Here is a 13876-nt window from a genome sequence, read left to right on the forward strand (position 1 = left end):
TACATAATGGGAACTCCATTTAAGTGTAAAGGAATTAAGTGAATGAATGATCTCTGTAATCTCTACTTCTTTTTGAGTCCGCACCATTTTTTTTTTTTTTTTCTCTCTGCTAAGCTGCTTTCTCTGCATCATCTAACACACAGCTCATAATTGCTGTGTGGCCTTTCAGCTGTGGCAATCTCCACCAACTGAAAACTTCTCTCTTTTACTTTAGTTCAAATTCCTGAAATTTAATTGGACAGGCTTATTTATTTATTTATTTTTTTCCCCAGGAAGGTCACACAAACCATAAGTTTCTGGCCAGTCTCTGGGTATATTCTTTTTCAATTGGGCATATACTCCTGGTCTGTTAAGATTGAACCACTTCAGAATATGGATGATTAGGTGTGAGGAGCTGTGGGCAGGTAGACAGGCAACACAGATATTTCTAGTACATAGAGTCATGGCAGGCACATTGGCGCCAGTGCTCTTCACTGTCCCCAGCCCTGCTCATGAGTCTAATAATGTCACTCCTCAATCCAGTGAGCTGATCTTCTACCTCCATGTCTCTTCTTAAGCAAATGATTTCTGTAGTTTTTCTTTTGTATGTTTTTTGTTAGATATAACTGTGCATCTATAAAACTTCTTTGGTAAATATGTCCATGTCTCTGTACTGATCCTAAAGGCAACAAAATGCTCCTATTCTCCCTTTCCCCCAGGCTATTCCAGTTAGGCTTTTGGATGATAAGTAAGAAATCTCATGTGTCTTTACATAGATCCTGTTGTTGACACACCCTAAAATGACTCCTAATGTGTCATACCCTGGCATAACCCCCACTTCTTTAGTGTGGGTTGGAACTTGTGCCTTGTCAACTTCTGACTTGACCCAATAGAGAGTGGGAAAGTTAAAGATATTTTGCAGATATAATTAAAGTCACAAATTAGTTGATTCAGAGTTCACCAAAAGGTGGTTATTCTGGGTCAGTCTGATTTAATCAGGTGAAAGTCCTTGCAGGAGGGACTCATGCCTCCCAAAATGAAGGCCTCTTTTCTTGGTGGCCCAAGGAAATGAATTCTGCCAATAACCTGATTGAATTTAGAAGCACATTCTTCCCCAGTCAAGTCTCCAGACAAGAATTCAGCCCAGTTGATATCTATATTGCAGTCTTGTGAGACTCTGAGCAGAGGGACTCGTCAAAGTTATGCCTGGACTGCTGACCTACAGAAACTGTGAGATGATAAATGTGCCATAATTTGTTATGTAGCAACAGAACAAGAACAAAGATTCTTAATCCTAGTTCATTGTAAAAGACAGATACTTATAATCCTCATGTTGTTTTAGTTTTTAGATTCCTCTGTGGAACTTTGACTTGGATCTCTGCTTTCTTTGAGTTTTACATGCTAAATTGTGGAAGTAGAAATAATTTACTCCTTCAGTATACTCCTATTTGGGGACTTACTCTTTTCCTATATTGTATCTTGTTCTTCTTTGAGGGAACAGCACATGATCATAATACTTTTCTTCTGCCTCTAGCCACATAATCATCTCTTTTGCCTGTAGCATCCAACTCCTATCACTTTTAGTTTTTGATTATGATGATAAAAATATCTTTGGCTATGAAATTCACACATCTATTTCTCTCATTAATGTCTCATTTTTTTCTGTTTATGAATGTGAATTTTTTTCAGTAAAATCATTCTTGGGTTCTGGGGAGTTTTTACTTAAAGAATGATTTCATAAGTTCAGAACATTTATGGTGGGATAGTTTATCCCCTAATTTGTCTCTTTGTTAAGTTTAAATGTTCATGTAGTAAAAGGGATAAGCATTAACATTCTTTTTAATCTCATCAGCATACAAATTTTCAGACTTTACAAATTCATGAAAATTATGGTTTGAATATTTGGTACATACTTTATTTAAAAGAAGAAAAATCTCACTTTTTTGAAGAATATGTTTAATGGTATGTCTTTGAAAAGCCAGTATGTTCATTTATCATACACATGGAAATAAAAATTGAGATGAAATATTGATGAAACAAATTTTTTTCTATGTTTATCCTGCCGGAAATTCTCAAACACTGATTTGAAATTGAAGTGATAAGAAAGAAATTTTCCAAAAGGGCCTCATAGAGTATAAAATCAAACTCTGGCCCTCATTTGCCTGAAAAAATATAAATCACTGTAGATGGTCCATTATTAAATAGTTTCAAAGTCAAATTTTAATTTTAAAGGGAAAGGGAAATCCCAAATCATGATGAGTAGTAGAAGCAGGAATAGTGATTGGGTGGGGGATGGGGATAGTGATGCATATTAATTTTGATCTATAGAGAATAATGAAACATCCAGTAATCACACTTCTAAATGCCTATCACAGTAGATAAGACTTTAACTGCTCTATTCTATTAATTAAGCTTATATCTCATTCAGGTATACAGATTATCCTCTTTCAGGGAAAGAAGCTTAGGGAGATATTTAGGGGGAAATTAATTCAAGGAGCTTTTGTTGAAATATTAAAGTCATAAGGAACACCTTATCACATGAACTAGAACCAAAACTGGTTTTCCTTGTTATCATACTCAAGTCACTAAAATGTAGTGATAAGGGATACACTAAACATTTCCAGAGGTAAGATTCATCATGTTTTAAATAGCAGAGCATTTTTAACACACTCGCATTGTGTTAGTTCAGAGGCAGAGATTTCTCTTTTGGAAAGCTGCCTTTGAGTTAAATACCAAAATCCTGGAAACTTCTGATGGTAGCCAGTGTTAGTTACTTTCCTTTGAAATGAAGCAAGAAGAAGCAGAAAATTAATTTGCAAACTCTTGTTATTTGTACATATATGAAACTGAAGTTTTTACTTACTGTGAAGTACAAAAGAGATAGAATATTCATAGGTAACAGAATAAGACTTTCTTACGTCTTTCTATTTTTTTAAAAAATATGCACAGGAAAGTGTAAGTAGAAACTGTATGTTTATTTAACAAAGAATTTGCTGACATCCTTGTTCCACCTAGTTATTTTAAGTTTCCTGCAGATACCTCAAGGCGCCTCCAGATGGCGTCCTAGTGCCCATTCTTTCTGCCCAGCAGCCGACCAGTTGACAGCTACTGGAGAGAATGAGCTTGGAGCAGCAGGGTTTAACCCAGCGCAGCTCAGAGGTGGGTTGCTGAAGAATTCCGGGAGGCAGCTGCAACAGGGTATCATTCACTGTCCAAGTATTTATGATTCTGAGCGCAAAAGGAAGAACTTAAACAGGCGGCAGTTGGAGTGTAAATTGCTTTGTAGTATTTAAAAGCATCACGGATCCTGGACAGCTGAGCTGGTACGTGAGAGAGAAACTACTGAATGGAATTGTGCTGGGTAGGAACACATCTGATTATTCTTTGTGTACCAAACGTTCTGTGTCCTGAATTGTGCCTGTGTGTATACACTCATTTCATTTTCCCCTGGATCATGGGGGCTTGGGGTCACAGTCTTTCATTTTTTCAACATAATATAATAAAAGCTTTATAGAACAGTGTTTATTGACAAAATATGATCCAAGTAACAATCTAAAGAAATACATGACAATGGCACCAAAATACTTTTCTATTTCTTTGTTAGAGGAAAAAAAAGAAGAAAGTAAACTGACCATATTACCATGTAATTTTACCAGATATGACTTTTAAAAGATAATAGTCTCTCTCTCTCCCCCTCTCTCTCTCTATATATATATATATCTATATATGTATATATTTAACTACCATGGACTAAATAAGGAATCGCTTTTACCTGTAGGTCACAGGTGTAGACATAAACACACCTGTAAAATATGAATGATTTCCACGTCTGTGTGCCAGAAAGAATGTTGTGTAGCTATGAAAACACTAATGATGGAAATTTGTATGTATGTTTTTTATGGTCTAATGTGCCATGTAAATGTGTGTTTCATATGTGTAGATAATAACATGTCCATGTGACTTAGATGCAAAAGTATTGCAGTTTTAAAAATGCATGTGTTGGATATTAGGTGGATTTTTGCCTCTTCACACATATTGCTTCTATCTAGATAACTTAGTATGAAGATTAGCTATTGAAAAAATTGAACTTAAAGAATGTACTTGTTTCACTGTTATAGTTTAAATTTTGCAAATTTCACTCAGTTGTGCACTTAGTTTTATGTGGTTTTAAATTCTGAGGAGAGGTCAGTTTTTATATTTTGAATATAAAACATTAGCTGACAAAATATTATCTGATTATATGGAAATAGGATGCATAGATATATAAATATAGGTTTCCTGGATTTGAGATAACTATAACTAGAATCTACAAGAACTCTGGAAACCTGAGAGTTCTGACTAGGAGTTTGTATTAGAAGCTAGCCAGAAAATTGAAAGATTCAGAAGTTCAGGACTAAATTAAAGTAACAGACTGAGGTCTTATTCTTAGCATTATTACTCCAAAACTGTTAGACTACTCATAAACTTGTACATTTTCCCTTGTAACTGATATGTAACATGAAGCAGATACCAAATTTTATGTCCTGCCATTTCACAAAAAACAAGTATAAAATAATTTAACATGAGAAATATGAATTGAGAGCTAACCATGTAAAATAATATGCTAAATAAAGTTTGAGATGCCAAAAAAAGTTAGAAGCAGTCCCTGCCCTCAAAAAGTTGCCAGTCAAATGACTAGGATGGGCATATTTTTGAATATGGGTAGTCAGTAAAATATAAATCAAAATAAATGCTAGAAGCATGCACAAGGTGTGCAGCATTTATTTAAAAAATTTATTATAGTTGATTTATAATGTTCTCATCAGTTTCTGCTGGAGGGAGAAATCTGACTTAGGGGCTTTAATAGAGACTTCATATTGAAAAGTATGCCTCTCAAGGGATGGGTTGAAAGAACAGTTTGGGTGGACGAAGATGATAATGTTCAGTCAGACATTTAGTTTATGTTGGGTACTGCCTTCTTCATTTGTCTCAGATGTGAGCAATGAGAGATCGTATTTTATAGGTGGGTGAGTCGGTATTGGAGTTGGCCTTGAACATCAGGCTGAAAATTTTGGATTTTATCATTAGTTTGTGCCCAGATGCCAGTAACAATAAAGGCATTCAGTACTCTTTTGGAAACATTGAGTGCTGTGCATAAATAGTGAGCGCCAGTATGATATTTTACAATAATTTTATAATTAATTTGTTGTGTAACTACCATATTGGAATATGAGTTCCAAGACATGTCTTTTTCCATATTATATCTGTAGAACCTAGAAATTTGAAAAATATGTATCTACTGTATGAATGAATGAATATTAAAATGAAGATAAGGCTAGGAATCTGTATTGTTTAATTATAGATTTCCTAATATATAGTAATGATTAACTTCCTCAAAATTTATTAAATGTTTGGAGCTATTGTTGTAGCTGATTCCTTTTATGGCTTAGGTAATGCAAAGCAAGTTCCCTAGAATAGCCACTGTTGATGTTTAATCTTATTCTGTATTTAACCTCTTATATGAGTAGTATTGTATTTTTAAAAGTGTTATTAAGATAACTCTAAACTATATAACTATTTAGGCAGAACTCACCAGTTCATTCTTATATCTCTTCAGTAGACATATAGTGGATGTAAAGTACACGTTAATTTAGGGAAGCAGTTGAGTTCGAGAAATGCTTTTACACCCTCTAATAAAAATTTATCTTCTTAGATGAACATCAAATATTTGGTCGTCTGTAACTTAGTTTAGGTCACACTCTATAGAGCCTCTTTATAATTCTGGGAGTGCAGAGTGATGTTTTGAGAGATTCTTAACTATTTGTTCCATGGTTTTGGGGGGCACTGAGGCAGGGTCCTTGGGTTCCCAGCCTCCATGCACAGAGGTGGTCCCTTCCTTTTTCCCTGTGTAATACATCTGTACCTTTTATGGACAGTGATAAGCATATGTGAAGAAAAATTTTTGTCATTTCAAAGGATGACGCTAAATGAAAATAAAAATTTTAAAGGAACTTCTAAATGTTATTCACTCAACTAAATTATAAATGAATGCATGGTGTCTTTAAAAAGGCTGAATAAACAATGCCATCAAACTAACAGCATTAAAAAATAAAGACCTAAAGTTTCCCCTTTTGTCCAAGACAGACCTTACTTCTGCAATGACAATTTATGTATCTTAATTTGCTTTTATATAATTTTGCCAAAAATATGCAAGAGTGGAATACTTCAATTTAAAAGTACATGTTGATAGTATTTGTAAGTGTCGTTAAGCTGAGGATGCAGGATTTGTTTTACTTTGAGCTAATCTGCACAGAGTCAGGCTTTTTTCTCATCAGTGTCAGAAAGACAAATTTCCACACCAGTCCTGGTCTCGATCCTGCTGAATGTGCTGTTACCGTTTAATTTTTAGCCCAAGTGAGAAGAGGTAGTAAGATATAGTGATCCAAGACTTTTACCTTATTTTAAGCTGTGGGGCATGGGTTGGCCTGGAGATTACTGGACTAGGGGAAGTGTATCTTTTTCAAATAAAGCTAGATATTCAGTTTCAGAGAAATATACTGCAGTGTGTACTGCAGGATTTTCCCCCTAGTGGTTGATTTAAAGCTGTTGTGTTTCTTGTAACAATTGAAATAGACATTTCTTTACATGTTGGAACTAGTTTTGTGAAGATTCTCTAACTTATGTTTTTAAAAACTTGTTTTAGAAGAGCATATGATTTTCTTTAAGTGATTATTTTCGAAGGTACAAATACAATACCTTGGAAAACATATTGGGGACTTTTCTTTATTCTTTAGAAGGCGAGGTGTTCAAAAAACACAAATACAAAATACATACAAACAATGGAAAATTTCTACCACCAAATCCCATATTATGCCCTTCTTTCTTAATATAGAGAAAAAGTTTTCTTCCTCTGGTTTCCTGATATCACAGTTTTCTGGAGTTGCTGTAACCAAATAAGTTTAACATGATTTTTAGCTTTTCCAACCATACTGAAAACTCCTTAAAGGAAAGAAATAAATTCTGTGCTTCCTTTGAATTTCCCTATTTCACGCTGCCCACCACAAGCAGCACTGAAGTTTGTTTATTGATAATTAAATAAATTTGAAATTCTTTTCTTCCCACACAAATTCAAATAAGCAGTTGTAGTCATATAGCAGTGACTTCTAAGGGGCAAAATAGAAATTTTTCTAGAAATTCTGAATACTGGGAATGTTATATCTGCCATACCAGAGTGAAAAAGAAAGTTCCTTCTCCTAAAATCAACTGCCTGAAATGAGACATCTTTAAAAAAATATAATATTTTAAATATGGAGATATCTATATAGATACAAAACTTGCCATTACTTGGTAAAGCTATTTACATCTGAAATAGATACCTTCTGGCATATCTGTATCTCTGGGGGTTGTGTAACTGCAGGTAGAATATTCCAAAGTCATAACTGCTCAAAGTTAGGGCAAATCAGAAGAGTTCCTAACAGTAAGAATTAACCTTAAGGAACCTTAGGGGCATTAACATTCTTTAGAGCTGTTCCTGGGGGGAAATCATGTATTTTTTATGAGTATATTTATAAGCATACAACAACCTGCCACCAAGATGTATAAAAAAATGAGAGTTAGCAAACTTCTATTTTAGCAAGTGCTGGAGGAAAGTTACAAGGATCTGTGACTGTATTGTTAACAGAAGTGAAGAACTTCAATTGTATCTCTGGACCAAAAGCTAACTGAAGAGCTCTTGGTTACTAAGATGTATTCTTTTCTGGTCTTAGGCTCATTAACGATGGAAGTAGGAAGGAAAGGGCATAAAGCAGCAGCTGCAGCTGTGGGCACTCAGATCATTTGTCACCTGGCGTGAAGTTAATGTTGGCAGCTCTGGAGTTCTAGCACAGAACTCCAGGGAACAAATGCCAACTGATTGTTGCTCCTCACCAGCTTGCTGCCTAACTCTGACTCATTCTTCAGATCTCTGCTGAGTGTTGCTTCCTCCAGATAGCTTTGTCTGACCTCTCTAGAATACATTTAGCACCTTTCTCTCTGCTATTATGGCCTCACATCCTCATCCTTGCCATCACACTTAATGCCTGAAGACCTGCTTCCCCTTCTTACCAAAGGCAAGAGCTGAGCCTTGTCCAATATTGCTCAGTGTCTGTATCTGGCTTAAAACAGGTTGGTGAATATTTATGGGATATTGTCTGTTGAACAATGGTTTAATGACTATGTATGGGTTTTTATGTCAGTAAAATTTGCATTTGACTAGTGTTTCATATAAAGTGAGAAGTAACTAAACTCTTAGTCTGATATCCTAATCTACAGTCTGGGGCAGTTTTATACCTGCCTCTTAAAGGTAGTTGTTAAGGTTAAAAATAATACCTCTTATTATTATTATCATCATGTTATGATCATTTTTTGCCGGTCTTTCTAAATATTAACTGTATTAATAATATAAAGGCTTGTCAAGTCAGTATTATCATTGTATTTTATATAAAAAATGGAGGCACAGAAAGGTTAAATTACTTGCCCAAGGCCACAGAGAGAGGGATAATGAAAATTAAAGGCCAAGAACAGGGCCTGTGAGAGTAGACTTGTACTAAATGCTGAGATGGGATACTGCCATTTTATTTGGGAAGGCTGATTCCCATGTAAATGAAAACTTGCCCCACACAGTTATAAACAGTTTGTTCCCTGTCTTCAGCACCTTCTGTTGCAGATATTTCGTTTGTAGAATTCTCATGGAAGCTAAATATGGTCAGAGAAAACCTAATGTGTATAATCCGAGAGGATCTGTCTTTTATTGAGTATTTTACAGTATCGAGTATAATAGAGGCTAAAGAAACCCTTGTAAGGAATGTATATATTCTTGTTATAGATGCCAGAATAAAAAGAAACAAATGATACCTTGGCCCATTTTAATACTTTTCAGCATTCTTTATTTGCTTTCTTTATAAATAATTTTTTTTTTCCCACTATACAGCAAGGGGGTCAGGTTATCCTTACATGTATACATTACAATTACAGTTTTTCCCCCACCCTTTCTTCTGTTGCAACATGAGTATCTAGACATAGTTCTCAATGCTATTCAGCAGGATCTCCTTGTAAATCTATTCTAAGTAAATTTCACTTTAATGATGTTTACTTTTTCTCTTTACAAAATGTATACATAATTTTGTGGAAAATGTATAAAATACACACAAACTAAGATGAAGAAAATAGAAGTATGGAGTTCCCATCGTGGCGCAGTGGTTAACGAATCCGACTAGGAACCATGAGGTTGCGGGTTCAGTCCCTGCCCTTGCTCAGTGGGTTGACGATCCGGCGTTGCCGTGAGCTGTGGTGTAGGTTGCAGACGCGGCTCGGATCCCGCGTTGCTGTGGCTCTGGCGTAGGCCGGTGACTACAGCTCCGATTCGACCCCTAGCCTGAGAACCTCCATATGCCGCGGGAGCGGCCCAAAGAAATAGCAAAAAGACAAAAAAAAAAAAAAAAAAAAAAAAAAGAAAATAGAAGTAGTCCATAATTACTCAATCCGGAGATAACTGCTATTACTACTTTGACATATTTCCTTTCCATTTTTTGACAAAATTGCAAATACTTATATTTATATACACACATGCATTTGTATCACCTATTTTAGTATGAAATCATACAATAAATATAATTCACATCTTATTTTGTGTCTATTATTTTATTTGTCAGTTCTTTAAAAATTCTGTGGTGCCCACACATTATTTTACTGTGTGGCTGGACTCATAATTTTATTTAATAATTTTGTTTTTGTTTAATAATAGTCTCCTAATTTTGGAAATTCTCCTATTATTTTCAGTTTTAGCCTATTTAAATAGGCTTGATGTGGTGCTTTACATAACAGATGTACCTCCTAAATAATCATATTTACATGACTAATTAACATCTAATAATGTTATTAAAAAGTGGTAATGCATTTCTACTCAGAAGTAAACAAGCCAAGAGAGTTTTTTCTCTTTTTTTTTTTTTTTAAATGGGCTCAAGCTTAAGGAGATAAAATGGAAAATAGAACTGCAGATAGAAATTAATTAATACTTCTTAAGTGACCATGGTATGCTATGACTTACAAAGGTCAGCATTGTAATCACCACTTTGCTGTGGTTAACTGGGACTGAATGAAGTCAAATGACAATATCAGGCTGCTTTAGTGGCACTACCAGGATTCAAATGTAAGTTTCACTTCTAGGCCCTTTATCTTTTTCGTCCTACCATAACAGTCTACACAGCATGCCAGCAGTGCTTATAGCACAACATGATACTTTGAGCCTCAGTTTCCTCTTGAGTTAAATAGAAACAGTAATTTTCATTGCAGAGGTTTTTGTGATGATTAGTTTGAAAACTATATGGAAACTGAGGTCTAAAGCCTATATCCTAGGGTTTGAAGTTAGCATTGAGGCTGTTAAGTCATAAAGTGCGGAGAGAACTTGGGAACCCCCTGGGAGTTGAGGACTGGCCAAAGGCTTGTTAACAATCCAAATTCCCAGACATGAATCTGGGAGATTCAGAGTCTGAGATGGGTCATTATCTTTGTTTTTAACAAGTTCCCTGGTGATTTTGATGATATATATTAAATGGAAAGCAGAGATGTAGGCAACTAGAAAAATGAAGCTGAAGGGAGAATGAAAAGTTTAAGATGAGACATAGAAATTTGGCAGTTGTCAGATATTAGTTGAAAGTAGACTAAGCCTTCCGCCTCCCACCCTTCCACCCCAGGGGAGAGCATAGCATGGCTGTAAACTGTCAGGATTAAAAACAACTCAGGGCTTGAAAGCTTCCTTTTCCTAGATCGGTCATTTGAAATACAAAACACATTAAAGGAATTTGAAATCAAAAGCAAAATAATACAATTTGACTGAATGGAAATGGCAGACATTAAATAAAAGTTTACTGAGGTAGGTGGAATGTGCTTTAAATTAAGTAGATTTTGAAAGTGAATGCACTGGATCCTTGATGCCTGTGTATCTATCGTAAGCACAGGTACACTACCTAAATTAAGAAATCCAATTTGAATTTTCGATTTGAGTTTTTCCAAGTGCAATATTTTAGGATTAGGTTCTATCTTCACAACCATTGGATTTTTCCAGCCTTTCATACTGGATAGCAATTGATAAAATTGATCTTGTGCACTCTATGCAGAACTCCTGGGGGACAAGGTTCTCAATTCATTCAGAGAGGATTCTCAAGAGTTCATGAGTGAATTACTTTTAACCTGTATTTTCATTATTTTTAATACTAATTAGAAACACTGTAACTTTTAAAAAGGTCTTTATAGGAGACATTTACTATTAACTCTTTATAATGATTCCAAAGGTTTTAGAACATTTTCTTTTTTTTTTATTTTGGGTATTTGATATTAATTTCTAAAGAGTATACTAAGGGAAACATTTCTAATATCTAATACTAGTGTTCTCTAAATCTGTGCACTTTTTTTCTTCAGGAATTAGTAAACTACCTGACAAGTTCTTTAAAATTATTATCAAAGATATTAAATTCCTTGTTGTACCTTCAGCTGCAGAAAAGTTTTCAGTTTTGCCAACTAATTTAATGGATCTGTTACTAAATAATGAGCTGAATGGAGGCTAGATAGTTGACTGAGAGGAAGTGACACCCCTAGTTCATTAATAGGCTTTTTCTGGTTAAATGCAACCAGTGCTTGATAGTTGTCTTTTTGAATTGGCCCGTAATATATAATCTTAAAATCTTAGGGAGGTAAAGAAGAGCTTGAGAAGTGATTTTCAGGATAAGATGAGAATCTCTACAATTTCAAAGCACTTGAAAAGAAGCTTTATCATAACTTCCCTCGCTAATTCATCGCCACATGTAACGCGATATTGTGAAATTCTTAGTTGAACCCTCTCTGAAGTCTCTCTAGCCTACATCTTGCTGGATCTTATGCCTAGTTATTAAAATTGGGTGTATTTCATTACAATAAATTCTTCTGATCTTTAATTTTGATTTCATAAATCAATTTGAGACATTTTGCATATCTGCCATTCCATTTTTTAGAATAATTTTTTTCAGCTTAGCAGATATATTTAATTTTTTTCACTGTTCTTATGTTGAAATATTTCTGGAAAACAAAAGTGGAGAGTCACCTAGCCGTCATCAGTACTGTAAGATTGAGCAAGTTACCAGTGGCCAAAGAGATAATGTATTGGGTTTGTGAGACATGAAACACTTCATCAATAAGAAAAGGCTATTGTTTGTCTGATTTGATGGTGAATATCACATTGAGAAAAATAAGAAAAATACATGTTTGTATAATTATTATTTTTTTCTAGGAATGTCTACTCAAAATTAAAGCTTCATCAGAAACAAGTTAATAGATGCTCATATAAAGATAGTAAAATAGTGGGGTATAGTTAATGTGAATTCTCCTGTCTCCTTCATCCATAAGTGAAAAATATTAGAGCTATGGAATCTCTGTATTTAAAATGGCATTAAAAGTATTACAATCATCATTCAAGGGGGAGGGGGGGAGATAGTAGAATGAGGTGAAACTATTGAGAGAACTTGGAACCGGATTCTTTAGCACCACCATATCAATTCAGAGTTTGAACTTTTATTCATTGGACACTAGATGTTTACCTGAGGTTTCTGCATGGGGTAGTAGGACTATTGCTTTTGTGTTTTAAGAAGATAATCTTGGTTGAGTTCCCACTGTGGCTCAGCAGTAATGAACCTGACCAGCATCCATGAGGATACGGATTCAATCCCTGGTCTGGCTCAGTGGGTTAAGGATGTGGCATTGCCGTGAGTTGTGGTGTAAGTCGCAGATGCGTCTCAGATCTGGTATTGCTTTGGCTGGGGTGAAGGCTGGCAGCTACAGCTCTGATTTGACCCCTAGCCTGGGAGCTTTCATATGCTGCCTGTGCAGCCCTAAAATGGAAAGAAAAAAAAAGAAAGATAATCTGGCAACAATATGAAGGGTGAATTGGAAAAAAAAATCTTGGGAAAAAATTTGAGACCAAGTGAAGTCAGTGGCAGCAGTGATGGAAGGGGGGGAGATGATATAGAAAGGCTTTAATATTTATTTATTTATTTATTTATTGATTGATTGATTGATTTATTTGGCTGCATCTGTGGCATATGGAAGTTACCAGGCCAGGAATCAAATCAGAGCTGCAGCTGAGGCCTGTGCCACAGCTGTGGCAATGCTGGATCCTTAATCCACTGAACTGGGCCAGGGACCAAATTGAATCTATACTATACCTCCACAGCAGCCTGAGTCATTGCACTTGGATCCTTAACCCACTGTGCCACAGAGGGAACTCATAGAAGTCATTTTAGAAGTAGATTAACAAGCAAGAGAAAGTGAGGAATTAAGGATGACTGATTTTTAGCTCATGTGATTGGGTAGCTAATGATGCCATTAATCTTAATAGGGAATAGCAACTAAGCTTTATTCAGAGAAGATTTTAAGGGAATTTTAAGGGAAAATAGGATAGTGGAGTGGAGATAATGAGTTTTGAGTTGATCATGCTCAGTTTGCTACCAGTGGACATACATGTAAAGCAGTATTTCTTAACCTTGGTACTATTAACATTTGGGATTGTATAATTCTTTATTGTGGGGAGGCTGCCTTGTGGATTGTAGGATGTTTGGCAATATCCCTGGCCTCTGCCCAACAGTTAGAAACAACATCCCTCTCATTTGTGCCAACCAAAAAATGTCTCCAGACTTTTGAGGTGTTATCTGAGGCAGGGACAAAATTGGACCCAGTTGAGAATCACTGTTGTAGAGACAACAAGGAAGTTGGTGCAGTTGTGTGAGTAGAATTTAGAATACAGATATAGGATACACACTTGAAGTCAGTATTTTAGAACCATCAATAGGAGCAACTTAAGATATGTGAGTAGATGAGACTCTGCAGGGGAAGAATGTAGATGATTATATAATTA

The 13876-nt window shown here is 35.4% G+C and overlaps 1 long non-coding RNA gene across 18 annotated transcripts in view; it reads left to right on the plus strand.

Moving 5' to 3' along the window:
* Positions 1-3086: 3086 nt before the first annotated feature.
* Positions 3087-13876, plus strand: part of LOC102166202 (uncharacterized) — a 418378-nt gene continuing 407588 nt past the window's right edge. For 11 of the 18 annotated variants that reach the window (XR_014822617.1, XR_014822616.1, XR_014822612.1 and 8 more), the window contains exon 1: positions 3087-3302. This is a non-coding gene — a long non-coding RNA (uncharacterized LOC102166202). Of the gene's footprint in view, positions 3341-13876 lie in introns of all 18 variants that reach the window. The other 7 variants (XR_014822613.1, XR_014822614.1, XR_014822622.1 and 4 more) reach the window with 1 other exon arrangement.

This window comes from Sus scrofa, chromosome 13 (genome assembly GCF_054392235.1).
Source record: "Sus scrofa isolate SSC_HxYL_T2T_F1_AM1 chromosome 13, Sscrofa_HxYL_maternal_Yorkshire_Landrace_v2.0, whole genome shotgun sequence".
NCBI lineage: Eukaryota > Metazoa > Chordata > Mammalia > Artiodactyla > Suidae > Sus > Sus scrofa.